A 17,070-nucleotide genomic window follows, 5' to 3' on the forward strand; every position below is an offset into this window, starting at 1 on the left:
TGGTGTATTTACTGCATGATCCAATAAATTTAATATGATAGGGTATCCTTGCCTTGCCAAACCTTAGAAGAAGGTGTATAGTTTTTTACCATTAAGTATGACTCACTATGACATGAGCTATAGATTTACTTTGCCTTCTTTTAACTCTACAAAGGTAGTTTAGAGTCAGATCATAGAAGACAGAACATGTTGAACACCATGGTAAAAACTGTAAGGTGGTGTACCAGCACATTTTTGTCGGGATCACCAGTTCAAAAATAATGACATGGACACTTATTAATTATGAAAGCTCAGCCTTAGTTTAGGCTTGTCCCACTAGCTCCTATAACTTAAAATAACCTGCTTCTATTAATCTATGTTTTGCCATATGGCTTTTTACCTTTCCTTCATTCTGTATGTCTGACTCCCTGTGTCTTGTTAGCATCCCCCTGGAGTAATTCACCCACCTACATTCCTCCTCCTCTTCCTCTCTGCCCAGAAGTCCTGCCTATCATTTCTGCCTAGCTGTTGGCCATTCAGCTCTTTATTGAACCAATCACAGTGACACATTTACACTGCATACAAATATCCTACAATGAGGTGGACAATTCAGAAAAGAAGGATCCTTAAATCATCCCACAATACAAAAGTCTAGTTTCTATTGAAAGACATCCAAAAAGAGGTTTCCCTCAACCTTCTGTAACATATTCTAGGGACACAAAAACTCACTTTCAGCTAACTCTGCCTTAAAGTGGGTCTGAATCCCTTGTAGGTCCCAGTAAATTTACAGGATCTTTATCAGCCCCTGAAATATTTCCATGAAGACATTACTTCCCAAATATGATTATACAACTCACTGTGAACACAGAAAAGAAAGCTACTAACTCTGGTTGATGGTGGAGTCACAGGCATCTAGTAACCCAAACTAACTTACTTTAAAAAAATATGTAAGTAAATGAAAGTATCTAACCACCAATGACCACACCTGAATCACCAGCTTGGTGGACATTTTTCATATAATAACATTTGTGATGAAAGAGTTGAAACTGTCGAGAGCTGTTGAAAACCTGTAGGAATTTTTGGATGTCCTTGGCATATCTAAAAAGAACATCTTGGAAATCTGTTCTTACAGGCTTGGCAATTTTGATGATTTTTTTTTTTTTTTGCCTGTTTGCCAGCCTGTGTTCTCACACCTCCTCTCTTCACCCGTCCACACCCAATTTTTAGAAGGGTAGAAAAGAAATAAAAACCACATAAGCATCTCCTCGGCTTCCAGTTCTTTTATTTTAAACCCATTTATGGCTGCCATGCTGCAGGGATGGACTTTGGCAAATTCCTGAGTTTCTTCAGCAAAATACCTCTAAGGTTCTTTGGTGGGTGGATGTGGGGAAGTTGGGGCTTTGTCTGCATAGTTACTCACGCCCTCATCCTCCATCTACCTACCCATGCTGTCAAAAATATTCATTATAAAACTATACTGTGCCAGGAATACTTTAGCTATTGGTGACGAGACAGACGAGGCATGTACTCACAGAGTAAGAAGGCAAACAAGAATCACAGAAGATTAATATTTACAGTAGAGTCCTTATTTTAACAGTACCTGCACCACATGGGTGTTAGTCAGAAGAGAGGCTCTTATGTCCCTCCTTAGTCCTAACATCCGGAGTCCTCATTTGAATAAAATCCCTGGATGATTCACATGCATACTAAAGACACACTAAAGATTCACATGCATGCTAAAGACTGCAAAACAATTGTCTAGGACATTTCAAAGTGGTTCATGCTTTGTTGTGGCAGTGAGGCGCTATACTACCAAATGTATTGTAATGTGTTGATAAGGATTCCTGGTCTGTGCATATCAGATGTGGCCAGAACACTTCCATAGTTGGCAGTGACAACCAAAAAAAAAAAAAAAAAAAACAAAAAACAAAAAACTTTAGATACTGATAATGTCCCCTGGAGGGCAAAATCATGCTTTATTTCCCAATTAAGAAAGCCCAGTCTAGGAGACTCTTGGTCAAATCTTCTTAACATCAAAATATTTTGTATTTTTTAGGGAAAAAAAAATCACAAATGTGGCTGTCACTTATTATATTGAAGTAAGTTCAACCAAGGCTGGGTACACTGATTTTCAGAAACATAAAGTACATAGTATTACAATGAAATGAAGAAAGAAAAAAAACATTTTGAGAAATGTTTGTACAATTACCGTGGAAAAATTTCACCCGGAAATTTTTTTAAGTTTGTGGTTTAATGTTATAATTAAGGATAAAGATGAGCACGGGGCTAAATATAGCATACATCATATCAAGGCCTCAAGATTGGCTGTCATCTCTGGCAATTATATTTGCACTAGCCATAATCATATAAAGTTTTTGTTTTGTTTTATAGCGATGGGCTGTTGGGCATCATGATGGAGGTCTATCCTCAAGCAGCAGGAATCAGGCATGGAAATGGGAGCTTCGTGTTCAAATCCAGGGAAGAAAAATCAATAGACTCTATAAGCAAAGCCTGAAGCCGGTGTGGTGTAAGTAACGTTCAGTTATGACTTGGAGCGGAGGTAGTGGGGGGGGGCATTCAAGTAAATAACAGACTTCTGAGTTTGCATCAGGAATTTTTTTTTAATTTTTATTTTCAACAAGTACTTTAAATGATATACTCGTACTAACCTCTGATTTTGACAAATGCCTAAGACAAGGTAACGAAGGAGATAATTCCCACTAGGGCTAAAATAACACAGGCAACAAAAGAGCAAAAGCTGAGCTTGAGAGAATGGAGGCTTTGGCTCTCCTTTGAAGGTATGGGCTGAACTCGGCTGTGTGGAAGGGTGGAGCCTGTGGTGGGGAGTACTTTTATAAAGGCAAAGAGGTCAGCCATCCAGCCCTATGGCCCCCACACGCCCCCTGCAGTGTAATAATTCATATATCTTTCCCAAAACTAGCAGCTGAGTTTACAGATATTTGACAATTTATCTCAACTATCCAGAGCTAATCATAGTAGAAGACCAGGAACCCAGGGCTCCTGGATGCTTTCTACTAAACTAGTGTAGCTTTCTATAGCTGCTTTAACAGATTACAGCTCATGTCTACTGTCTTGCCCCTCTAAGTCTGGAGAGGCCTCAGAGGTAGAGTTAGGGACTGTCTGCTGAGACAGGTTCCCTCTGAAGGCCCCGGGAGAGAAATGCTTTCCTTGTCTTTTCTTTCTCTGGAGATCTCCTGCGTGCCTGGAGATCCTGTACCTTCAAGCCAGCAGTATAGCACCTTCAACCCTCTCCTGCTGATCCTGACCTCCATTCTCCATTGATCTCATCCTCTCCCCCGCCTTAAGAGGGCCTTGTGATTACATTGAACCTACTGGGTATCAGATGATCTCTCCAACCCCTAATCCCACCTGCAAAACCCTTTCTACCATGTGGAGTCACCTAGGCCTGTTTTCCAGAAATTAGGATGCCTCATCTTTTAGATCATGATTCATCTTAGTATAATGCCTTTAAGACCGGTCACAAGTATAGATGACATTCATAAAAACAAACTGTTTCAAAACTGACAAAAGTCAGGGAGAAGAGAAGAGGAATAGGCACATCTACCTGTTACTAGGTTTCAAAGTATTTGAGGAAGAATTTGTGCTCCCTGGTCCTCAATACAAGCTACCACTTCCGACCTCTTGAAGACCTCATCAAAAACTGTAATATAGCTATGTTTCACTGGATACATGTACAAAATTCTCAAGAATGAAGCATAATATTTCCAAATTACAGTGCCAGGGTCCCAATCTCTACAAATTTCAATGAGACTGGGTAGGCTCAGGATGCACATTTTCAAGGTTTTCCGAGGGAACTGTTTGATGCTCAAATTCTGGGATCAAGACCATTCACATACAAAAGTCAGCAAGACCATTTTCATGTGGCTTAGAAAACATTATTTAACTTTGCCTTCTTTTTCTCCTGTGAAGTGTAAGTGATGGTATTAGCAAAATGACTCGATAAAGCCAAAGAAAAAGAGAGACGTAAAGTTCTTACAGGCAGCCGTGATGCCTGATGTGAGGAGCTGTTTTTTTTTGCTTGTTTGTTTGTTTTGTTTTTGTTTTTGTTTTTGTTTTGTTTTGTTTTTCGAGACAGGGTTTCTCTGTGTAGCTTTGTGCCTTTCCTGGAGCTCACTTGGTAGCCCAGGCTGGCCTCGAACTCACAGAGATCCGCCTGGCTCTGCCTCCCGAGTGCTGGGATTAAAGGTGTGCACCACCACCGCCCGACGTGAGGAGCTGTTTTTACTTCAGACTTCTCAGATCTCTCCAAAGGGAAGCCTAACCTTCCTCGGATGGGAAACAAGGGGGTTTCTGTGGCTACTGAGAAAAAAAATTAGAAGGTACTGAGCACAGCTTGCCCTGCTTCATTGAATGAGATGGACTTCAGAAGGACTCATCCCCATGTGATGAGAGAGGGGGACGTGTAGCTTGGGTGGCAGAGCTGTGGGGTTCTCCTCACACTGAAACATATATATCAAGAGGAAGAAACCAGAAAGACTGGAGCTCCCAGTGGAAAAGTACGTGAGACGTGTGGCTGGTTCAACAGGGGTCAAGACCTAGCGGCCAGAGTTTGCTCATACAAACATCTGGAAAGCTGTGAGAACATTCAGTGTCTAGTCTATCCGCTAAACCTATTAAATCTGGATCTCTGGGATAAGTCTGAGAAATCAATCTTTTATTTTCTTCCTTTCTCTTTCCTCCCTCCTTCCCTTCTTTCCTTTTAACTTTCCCTTTCCGCTCTCCTATTACCCACCCCTTCTTATGATTTTGTTTTGAAATCCCCAATACGAATTAGGATTGAAACCACCTGGGCCCCTTTATTATCTTTAATATCTATGCACATTTGTTCTTATCTATTGAAACACCATGTTAAAGTTGGAGTCTGCTGCTTCACGTTTGTATGTATAGACTGTTTGTATGCTATGCATTGTTGCTCTGTGTGTGTGTGTGTGTGTGTGTGAGTGTGCACGTGTGCGCACACGCATGCTAATACCCGTAGAAGCAGGAGTGAGGAAGCAGCATTTCCCAAATGTATCACATGCAAACTTCTTGCAAAGAAAACCAAGTCAGAGTTTGAATGTGGGCTTAATATTATAAACATTAGTATTATAAAAAAAATTTTTCTTTTTAAATTTTTCACTCTACATATTCACTGTAAACTTCCTTAAATAATAAAAATATTTAGTGCCCTAGGAAATTTACTGATTTAAAAACAAGTGTAACTGCAAAATTCAACACAAACCAATGGAACTAATATAAATCAAATGGTATAGAAATAGCTCCTGGTAAAACAAACCACCGTACACAGATAGCTATGACACCAACATTGTTCATTTCATACTACTATAGCAAAATTCCTGAGAGTGAATAAATTATAACCACCAGGACTTTACTTGAGTTATGGGTCTTGAGATCAGAATTGCTAAAGGCAAGGAGCAATGTCTGTCCAAGCCAATGTGCTGTGTCACAATATGGCAGAAAGGCAAGCAATCGTATGCCAGGCAGTGAGCACAGGCCAGCTTATGACAAACTAATAGTAACTAGGCACACCCACACAGTATTGCCGTTAATCTGTTCGTGAGGGCATAGGGTAACCACCTCTGAAAGTTCCTGCTTCTCTTACTGTTACCATGGCAATTAAATTCAAGGTAAGGGATTGAATTTAATCCCTCAAACCACAGTAAGTACTGATTGCTACACTGGATATTCCTTTTGGTCCAGTGTGTGTGTGTGTGTGTGTGTGTGTGTGTGTGTGTGTGTGTGTGTGTGTGTGTGTGTATTACTATGTGATCTAACTTTACCCAGTTTTCTCAATTCAAACAAACCCACTGAAAGGTTATTTGGCATATTGCACCACCTCTTTTTTTTTCTTAACCTTGAGAATTAAAACAGTGCTGTTTGCTACCATCATGATCCTAAATATAAAGCAGAATTCCAGCACGGATTACTGGCTGAACTCCAAGAACACATGAATCTCATCTATGACCAGGATATATACCCTTATGACATTTCCTAGGCATTTTAGAGATGGAAATGCAGAAGCGGGTTGTACTTAAAAGCTGGCAGACCCCAATATAGGACAAACACAAGAACATATCAGCAGACTCCAGAATTGTGCCTAAATAACTAACGAGGGCAAAATCCTCTTTATGGAATATATCAACTCACACATGAGAAAAAGAATAGAATTTAAATTCTGTAAATCCCAAATCAAATCAATAGATTTGGTTGATGTGAATGAAACCAAGCATACAGAGGAGGAGCAATCCACCAAGATACACCTAAAATAAAATTTTTGTAGAAAGCAATTAAATCTGAGTGTGACCTGGATTATCTATGTGATAATCCATCTACAGGAGATCCAAGGGCAAAGAAGCATGTTAAATAATATTATGGGAATGCAATCAGTGACATCTAGATGATGCAATACTCTATAAAGAAACTGGTATTTTAATGACAGGTGACTTGTTGCTACTGTTTAAGTAATGACAGAAACCGGAGGCCATAAATATCTCCTGAGTTATAGCTATGAATTTAATGTATAGTCTTTATTTGGATTCTAATTTACATAAAAAGAATTTCCCGTTTTTAATTTTGCAGATAAGATAATAATATATGTTTCATTTTCACATTGTATTTTCATTGGTGATTATTCATTGCACATAGTACTGGGTTTCATAAGGACATTTTAATGCAAGTATACAATGCACTTTGAGCAGAGCTCTCTCCTCCCTTTCTTACTCCTCCCCCTCTGGATAGTCTCTTTTATCATCTTCCTTTTGCTTCTACTTTCATTACACACACACACACACACACACACACACACACACACACACACACACACAATTTTATGTACCTATATAAAACCTAAGATCCACAAATGAAAAATTAATACTGACCTGATTCCCTTAATATGATAACCTCCAGCTAAGTGCATTTTTCCTGAAAACAATTTTGTTCTTCTTTATGGCTGAAAATCTCCACATACAAACTGCTTTTTGTTCATTCATTCCTCTGTTGATACAGACTGAGGGTGGTTCCCCATTTGGCTATTGTGAATAGCTCTACCATAAACATTGCTGGGTAATGTTTCTCTGACGTATTGACTGAAATCTTTCAGGTAAGTCCCTAACAGTGGGTCAGTCATACGGTAGACCTGCTTTTCATTTTGGGAGAGTCTCCATGCTGATTTGCATACTGGCTAGACTACTTACGTTCTCACCAGCATGGAAGAAGTGTTTTCTCTTGTCCACCTCTTCACCCACACTTGTTAGTTGTTTTCTTAATGACTGCCATTCTGATCTGGGTAGGAGAAAATGCCATCGTGGTTTTGTTTGTCCGTTCCTCAGGTGACTGACTTTCAACCTTTTCTCATACAGTCATTAATCGTTTGGATTTCATCATTTGAGAACAGTACTCATCTCATTAACCCATTTATTGATTTAATATCAGTGTTTTGAGTTCTTCCTGTACTCTAGATGCTAGTCCTCTATCAGATAGTAAATTAGCAAAGACTTAATAGGCTGTCTCTTCACAAAAAATGAAATTTTCTTTTGTTGCACAGGGGCTTTTAATTCCATGGGTCCCATTTGACTTACTGTTGGCATGATTTTCTAAGTGACTACAGTTCTCTTGCCTACACCTATATTTTTAAGGGTTTCTTCAGATGGTTTCAGTACTTCTGGACTTGTATTAATGTTGTTAGTCCATTTGGAATTGATTATTGTACAAGGGGAAAGACAGAGACCCAGTTTCATTCTTTTACAGGTAGATATCCAGTTTTCCCGGCACAATTTGTTAAAGAGGCCATAGTTCCGTCAATACTCATATTTGGTATCTTTGCCAAACTTGGGTAGCTACAGCTCCATATCTGGGTTGTCTACTTCATTGATCAACACATCTATTTTATGTTAATTGTGTTGTTTCTGTAACTATGGCTATGTAGTATAACTTGAAACCAGTATGATGATATGCCCTCCCTTGTTTAGGAGTGATTTGGCTATCTGGAACCTGCTGTGCTTTCATACGAATTTTATTACTGTTTTTTTTCTATGTCTCTGAAGGTTGACATTGGAATTATGATAAAGATTACACTGAATCTGTAGATTGCTTTTGGTAGAATGCCATTTTCACAATATTAATTCTTCCAATCCATGAGCATGGAAACGACTTCCATCTTCTAGCGTGTTGCCCAATTTCTTTTACATCTGCTTAAGTTTTTCTTTAATACTGGGGAAGGATAAAGCATGGAAGAACCAGGGCACACAGAGATGGATGTTCAGCATAGGGTTTGATAATGAAAGAGCACCTCAGAAACTAAGGCTGTTCTGAGAAATTCTGTGACCCCAAGAGTGGCAGGGAAACTGCTTGACCTGAAGAGCCCTGAGCTCAGAGGAGATGTCCGCTTTGCTCTTCACCTTCCACACTGACCCACACTGACCCACGCTGACAAATGCTGACCCACGCTGTCTCACTCTGACCCACGCTGACCCACGCTGGTCCACGCTGGTCCACGCTGACCCACGCTGACCCACACTGACCCATGCTGTCCCACGCTTACCCATGTTGTCCCACGCTGTCCCACGCTGACCCACTCTGACCACGCTGACCCGCGCTGACCCACACTGACCCACACTGACCCATGTTGTCCCACGCTTACCTATGTTGTCCCACGCTGACCCACCCTGACCCACGCTGACCTATGCTGACCTATGCTGTCCCACGCTGTCCCTCGCTGACCCATGCTGGTCCACATTGACCCACGCTGACCCACGCTGGTCCATGCTGACCCACTCTGACCCACTCTGACCCACGCTGACCCACACTGTCCCACGCTGACAAATGCTGACCCACGCTGACCCCTCCACCCGCAAAGCACCTGCGCCGCTCTTGACCTTCCACACTGACCCGCGCTGCCCCCTCCACCCCCACAGCACCTGGACTGCTCTCCATCACAGTGTTTCTCATGCACAGCATGTTGACATGACCTCCTTTATTCCCATCTCTTCCCACTAGCGCAGAGCTCCTCCATCATCCACACAACCATCTTCACTCAACACATCTTCGGTGTCAATCAAAGGACGCTAAGAATGGGGTTAGCTAACAGCCTTACAAAAGCATAAGTGGAATTAACCAGCATTTCCCAAACTCATGTGCTCTTGCCTCTAGCTCCCATTTCCTCTTCATTGTGAGAGGCTTAAGCAAAGCTCCCCTTTATTGCCTCCACACACTAAGCCCGGATTGGACTCCATAACCAAACATACGTCACAGAGGAGAGAAAAGTTCATTCGACAAACAGCAGCTTCGCTCTTAGTATTTTCTTTCCAAACTCCTAAGCAGCAAGCCTTTTTGACCCTTAAGATGGGGCATGTGGTTGAAGTCACTTCTGCATGTAGGTCTGCCCTGCGATGACACAACTCTGTCGTGAATATTTGTTTAATGTGGCTATTTCTTTGTCTTTATCCAAGTGCTCTACATGATTTCTACATGATTTATCTGGAGGATACCACTGATCTTATCGCCTGAAATTGTGTAAGATGTGAGCACATTCCACTTATAAATTAAATAAGTTGAAAAGGTAGCTTTTCTTCTGAATGAGGAAGCGCGAGAGTGAGCAAGTGAGAGAGGTGGGGAGCATCGTGAGAAAGTAAGACAGAGACAGACATGTAAACTCTAGTCTCCTTGAAAGTCAAGTTCTGACAAGAAAAGGTGGAGAGTTTCCATTGAGAATGCTTTGCCTCCACTGCAAAAATGAGGATTCTGATGAACTGATACTGTCACCCATCCTACATCCTCCCCTGGCCTATTATTCAACATGTAAAGCCATCATTTGGTCCAAAGAAATCTCCAACTTTGATTCTCTCCTTATCTCCCATGGTAAGTATGAAAGCTCCTAACAAAAGCTTGAGGTCAGTGACAATTGACCAAGGGAACAAAGAAGAATCAGTGACTGCTTTAGGAGTTTCAGGGACAGGAACCAAAGCAAGACTCCCTGAGGCAATCCACCCTTCTAGCTTTTGACACTAATCTCAAGTGTCCCAAGAGAATGAGTCAGTGTTCTGCTGTGTGTAGACAGCTGGACAGGAAGTCATGTCTGCCTTTAGCACTTGTTACCATATCTAAAGGCAGAGTAGCAGCATTCAGCAATAACAACAGCAGGAAATGCACAGGACGGCAGGTTAGGGATTTAGCTCCGTGGTGGAATGCCAGGCTACTCAGTGAAATTTCTGTTTCACATATTTCATGCAATTTTAGCCTGAGTGTGTCCAATATATTTCATGTCTGATTTGATATTCAAATTTCACTAAGCATGCTGTATTTTTTTTTTTCCGAAATTCAGAAGGGATTTCTAAACTATAATCTCTCAGGGTGACTTCTCAAGCAATGCCCAGCATCTCTTACTCCTTACCCTAAGCTAACTGGACTCTGATTGCTGGATGTTTTCACATGCCTATTTGATAGCCACACATTAATAGTGGGGGACTTCAACATCTCACTCTCACCACTGGACAGATTGGCCAGATCGAAACTTAACAGAGAAATAAGGGACATAACTGATGTTATGTCTCAAACGGACTTAATCCACATAACTTATGTTATGTCTCAAAGGGACTTAATTGATATCTACAGAACAGTCCACCCTAACAAAAAAGAATATACCTTCTTCTCAGCACCCCATGGAACCTTCTCTAAAATCGACCACATACTTGGTCATAAAGCAAATCTCAACATATATATACATATATATGTATACACACACACACACACACACACACACACACACACACACACACACACACATATATATAGAAATAACCTCCTGTATTCTATCAGACCACCATGGTTTAAAGTTAGATTTCAACAACAACAGGAATTACAAAAAGACCACAATCTCATGGAAACTGAATAATGCTCAACTGAATCACCAATGGGTCAAGGAAGAAATGAAGAAAGAAATTAAAGACTTCCTAGAGTTCAATGAAAATAAATATACTACATACCCAAACTTATCGGTGCTAAGAGGAAAATTCATAGCATTAAATCCCCACAAAAAGAAGTTGGAGAAATCTCACACTAGTGACTTAACAGCACACCTGAAAACTCTAGAACAAGAAGAAGCAAACTCACTGAGGAGGAATAGATCACAGGAAATAATCAAATAGAGAGCTGAAATCAATAAAATAGAAACAAAGAGAACAATACAAAGAATCAATGAAACAAAGAGTTGGTTCTTTGAGAAAATCAACAGAATAGACAAGCCCTTATCCAGACTAACCAAAAGGCAGAGAGAGAATCCAAATTAACAAAATCAGGAATGAAAAAGGAGACATAACAACTGACAACGAGGAAATCCAGAGAATCATCAGGTCATACCTCAAAAACTTGTACTCCACAAAATTGGAAAATCTAAAAGAAATGAACAATTTTCGGATAGGTACCATGTACCCAAATTAAATCAAGACCAGATAAACTATTTAAATAAACCAATAACCCCTAAGGAAATAGAAACAGTTATTAAAAGTCTCCCAACCAAAAAAAGCCCAGGACCAGATGGTTTCAATGCAGAATACTATCAGATTTTCAAGGAAGAGTTAATACCAATACTCTTTAAATTGTTCCACACAATAGAAACAGAAGGAATGTTACCAAACTCCTTTTATGAGGCTACAGTTACTCTGATTCCTAAGCCAAACAAAGATGCAACAAAGAAAAAGAATTATAGACCAATCTCCCTCATGAACATTGACACAAAACTACTCAATAAAATACTGGCAAACCGAATCCAAGAACACATCAAGAAAATTATCCACCATGATCAAGTAGGCTTCATCCCAGAGATGCAAGGTTGGTTCAACATACAAAAGTCTGTCAATGTAATATACCATATAAACAAACTGAAAAAAAAAACCACATGATCATCTCATTAGATGCTGAAAAGGTCTTTGACAAAATCCAATGCCCCTTCATGATAAAGGTCTTGGAGAGATAAGAAATACAGGGAACATACCTAAATATAAAAAGGCAATTCACTGCAAGCCAACAGCCAACATCAAATTAAATGGAAAGATACTCAAAGCGATTCCTCTAAAATCAGGAACAAGACAAGGCTGTCTATTCTCCCCATATTTATTCAATATAGTACTTGAAGTTCTAGCTAGAGCAATTAGACAACAAAAGGAGATCAAGGGGATACAAATTGGAAAGGAAGAAGTCAAACTTTACTATTTGCAGATGATATGATAGTATACATAAGTGACCCTAAATTTGACCAAGGAACTCCTACAGCTGATAAACACCTTCAGTAATGTGACCGGATACAAGATTAATTAAAAAAAAAAAATCAGTAGCCCTCCTATATACAAATGACAAACGGGCTGAGAAAGAAATTAGAGAAACATCACACTTTACAATAGCCACAAATAATATAAAATTCCTTGGGGTAACTCTAACCTGAAGGACCTATATGACAAGAACTTTAAGTCTCTAAAGAAAGAAATTGAAGAAGATATTAGAAAATGGAAAGATCTCCCATGCTCATGGATAGGTAGGGTTAACATAGTAAAAATGGCAATCTTACCAAAAGCAATCTATAGATTCAATGCAATCCCTATCAAAATCCCAACACAATTCTTCATAGACCTGGAAAGAACAATACTCAACTTCATATGGAAAAATAAAAAACCCAGGGTAGTCAAAAAAAATCCTGTACAATAAAACAACCTCTGGAGGCATCACGATCCCCGACCTCAAGCTCTACTATAGAGCTACAGTAATTAAAAAAACAGCTTAGTACTGGCATAAAAACTGACATGTGGACAAATGGAATTGAATTGAAGACCCTGACATTAATCCCCACACTTATGAGCACCTAATTTTTGACAAAGAAGCCAAAAATGTACAATGGAAAAAAGAAAGCATCTTCAACAAATGGTACTGGCATAACTGGATATCAACATGTAGAAAATTGCAAACAGATCCATATCTGTCACCATGCACAAAACTTAAGTCGAAATGGATCAAAGACCTCAACATAAATCCAGTTACTCTGAACCTGGTCGAAGAGAAAGTAGGAAGTACTCTTGAATGCATTGGCATTGGAGATCACTTCCTAAATATAACACCAATAGCACAGACACTGAGAGCAACAATTAATCAATGGGACCTCTTGAAACTGAGAAGCTTTTGTAGAGAAAGGACATGGTCAATAAGACAAAACGACAGCCTACAGAATGGGAAAAGATCTTCACCAACCCCACATCTGACAGAGGACTGATATCCAGAATATATAAAGAACTCAAGAAACTATACATCAAAATACCTAACAGTCCAATTAAAAAAGTGGGCTCCAGAGCCAAACAGAGAATTTTCAACAGAGGAAGTTCAAATGGCCAAAAGACATTTAAGGAATTGCTCAACATCCTTAGTCATCAGGGAAAGGCAAATCAAAATGACTCTGAGATACCATCTTATACATGTCAGAATGGCTAAGATCAAAAACACTGAAGACAGCTTTTGTTGGAGAGGATGTGGAGCTAGGGGAACACTCCTCCACTGCGGGTGGGAGTGCAAACTTATACAGCCACTTTGGAAATCAGTATGGCAGTTTCTCAGAAAATTGGGAATCAATCTTCCTCAAGACCCAGCTATACCACTCTTGGGCATATACCCAAGGAATGCTCAATCATACCACAAGGACACATGCTTAACTATGTTCATAGCAGCATTATTTGTAATAGCCAGAAGCTAGAAACAACCTAGATGCCCCTCAACTGGAGAATGAATAAAGAAAATGTTGTACATATACACAATGGAGTACTACTCAGCAGAGAAAAACAATGACATCATGAGATTTGCAGGCAAATGGATAGAACTAGAAAATATCATCCTGAGTGAGGTAACCCAGACTCAAAAAAACAAATATAGTATGTACTCACTCATAAGTGGATACTAGATATAAAGTAAAGGATAACCAGACTGCAACCACAGCTCCAGAGAGGCTAGCTAGTATGGAGGACCCTAGGAAAGATGCAAGGATTGCCCAGCGATGGAGAAGTAGATGAGATCTACATGAGTACTGGGGGGGGTGGATAATGTAGGACAAGGGACAGGGAAATGAGAGCCTAGGGGAGCAGAAGTTTTGAGCTGGAGTGGGAACAGAGTAGGAGAGCAAAGAAAGAGATACCATGATAAATGAAGGCACCATGGGGGTAGGGAGAAGCAGAGTGCTAGGGAGGTTCCCAGGAATCCACAAAGATAACTCCTCCATAGACTACTGGCAATGGTTGAGAAGGTGCCTGAGCTGACCTACTCTGGTGATTGGATGGCTGAATACCCTAACTGTCATCATAGAACCCTCATCCAGTGACTAATGGAAGCAGATGCAGAGATCCACAGCTGGGTTCCAGGCAGAGCTCCAGAAGTCCAATCAACGAGAGAGAGGAGGGATACTATGAGCATGAGATATGGAGACCATGATTGGAAAAAGTACAGAGACAACTAGACAAACTAGTGGAAACACATGAACTGTGGACCAGTAGCTGAGGAGACCCCGTGGTACTGGACTAGGCCCTCTGGATAAGTGAGACAGTTGTTTAGCTTGAACTATTTAGGGGGCCCCCAGGCAGTGGGAATGGGACCTACCCTAGTGCAGGAGCCAGCTTTTTGAAGCCCAATGCCTATGGTGGGACACTTTGCACAGCCTTGGTGCAGGGAGGAGGGGCCTGTACCTGCCTCAGCTGAATGTACCAGGCTCTGCTGACTCCCCATGGGAGACCTTGCCTTGGAGAAGGTGGGAATGAGGGGTGGGAGGAGGGAGGACAGTGGAATCTTTGGTTGGTATGTAAAAATGAACAGAAAAATCTCTTAATAAAAAAAAAGAGGGGCAGTTATAAGGGTGTTCTAGTGTGATGAGTTTTGTGTTGATTGTTCCTTTAAAAACATACAGCTAGAGAAATGTTGTGGTCTAAATATGAAATGCCTACCACAGTGCCATGCATTTCATGATGGTCTCTAGCTGGTGGCTCTATTTTTGAAAGTTTTGGAAACTTAAAAACGTGGTGCTTCATGGAGCAGGTAGGTAGGGCAGTGGAAGCATGCTTCTGAAGGTTATATCTAGTCTGTAGTCCCTCCCTTGCTCTCTCTTCTTCCTGTCTTTCATGAGATGAGAACCCTCAGCCACACTCTGCTGTCCATGCTGCCCAAGTTCATATGACCAAGGGACCATGGACTAAATCTTCTGAAACTATGAATCAAAAATCTTCCCTTAAGTGGCTTATGTCAGGTGTTTTATCATTTATCATTTATATATTTATCATTGCTGTGTGTGACATATGAATAGTAATAAAAGCAGAAAATTACCAGTACATTGTTACCATTTCTGTATTCACTTGACCATGTTAGTCAGAAAGCATCAAAACTAGTTTATAGGAGAAGTTTAGAAGATTATGGAGAAGTAGACATAAAAGATTAGGAAGCCATTGAATACTAGAGGAGAACTTGCTGAGTAATTCCAGCAGGAACACAGATGACCATTATGCCAGTAAGTATGCAGAAAATGAAGGCCAGGTGATGGCGTTTCAGACAAGATGAAGGACTTAGTGGGAATTGGACCAGAGATCATTCCTGTTACATACTGACAAATAATTTACCTATGCGTTGCCTACTTGCTGAGACTTTTTGAGAAAGCTGAATTTAAAGATGATTGACTGATTAATCGAGTAGAAGAAATCTCAAGGCAATAAGGCATTTAGTCAGTTGCATGGATTTTGATGGCTGCTTTGGTCAGCTTCACCATGAGAATCAGGAGCAAAAGTTAGAATATAAAGATATAGAGGAAATGTAATTGGGTAATAAAAGTCTATATGAAGTTGGTGCTAAGGAAGGCACAGTTTCTAAAGAAATTATTGATGTTACAATGAGCTAAGCTATGTGCGTTGGACCAGTAGAAAGTTTATTCTGAGGGCTATAAGGAATAGACCAGAACCCACACAACCCCTGCTTCAGGGTGTAAAATTCCAAATTCATCTGAAAGAGTTTTATGTGAGAAAAAAGCACAAGAATCCCCTTCTCATATAGGACCACTTAGGTTTTCCAAATTAGTTTTCCAAATTTGGCCACTCAGGCACTCAGAGGCCACTGTATCCATGGTTCAATGAGTCCCAGATGTGGTTTGAGCTCAAGGTAGACTCTTCCTACAAACACGTGGAGCTGGTTTTGTAGGCATGCAGAATGAAGAGTTACAGGATCATACTGGCTTCCTCCTAGTCTTCAAAGAGAGTATGAGAGACCAGGTAAAGTGTGGCAGGACTGAAGTCCCTATACGAGGTTCCTGAGAAGTTAATGCATGAAGCTCTGAGGGTAAAGCTAAGCTTCCACAGAAACTCTATGATGTTGTTAACAGGACATAGATCATCTGATGAAGAAAGAAGTAGGCAAGGAGCAGAACCAGTCCAAAGAGAGGCCCCTGAGATTGTAAACAGAAAAGCCATAACACTTATATCAAGAAGTCCAAGTACCAGAGATGGAGCTTTATGAACCACTGTTTGCCTTACTTAGAATGCTTATTAAAATCATATTTATGGTGTGTGTTGGGGTATACATGCAAGACAGCAGACAACAACTTATGGTCAGTTCCATCTTTCAGCTGTGTAGGACGTGGAGATTGAATCCAGTTCATCAAGTTTGGCAGCAAGTGCCTTTACCTGCTGGCCCATCCCACCTACCCTAGGTTTTAGTCTTGCTTTGCTCTAGTACCCAGTTTTTATCTCCCATTCCTATCGTTTGGAGTGGGAAAGTTTATTCTGTTCCACAGCGTCTTAGGTATATGTAACATTATCATTATTACTATTATTATTATTTATAAGACCACTCAGCTAGGCATCATAAAAGACATTGAATTTGGCCTTTTGAGTAATGTTGAAAATGCTAAGACTTTGGAGACCATCTAAATACTTTGTGCATCATAAGATGGCCATGAGCCTTTGGAGATAAGAGGTGGAGAGTCATGGTTTGAAAATGAAATGTCCCCCACAGGCTCACATGTTAACCAATTTGTTTCCATCCAGTCGTGTT

General features: G+C 40.4%; 1 protein-coding gene across 6 annotated transcripts in view; it reads right to left on the reverse strand.

Moving 5' to 3' along the window:
* The window catches only part of LOC102923286 (transmembrane protein 45A-like), a 78,067-nt gene that overhangs the window by 38,274 nt on the left and 22,723 nt on the right, over positions 1-17,070 (reverse strand). The window contains exon 2 of one of the 6 annotated variants that reach the window (XM_076549048.1): positions 7,215-7,302. The exons of the other annotated variants lie outside the window; for them this stretch is intronic. The gene's annotated coding sequence lies outside the window, so the exon portion shown is untranslated. The remainder of the gene's footprint in view (positions 1-7,214; positions 7,303-17,070) is intronic. 6 annotated transcript variants of the gene reach the window in all.

The sequence above is a fragment of the Peromyscus maniculatus genome, chromosome 12 (assembly GCF_049852395.1).
Source record: "Peromyscus maniculatus bairdii isolate BWxNUB_F1_BW_parent chromosome 12, HU_Pman_BW_mat_3.1, whole genome shotgun sequence".
In the NCBI taxonomy this organism is placed as follows: Eukaryota; Metazoa; Chordata; class Mammalia; order Rodentia; family Cricetidae; genus Peromyscus; species Peromyscus maniculatus.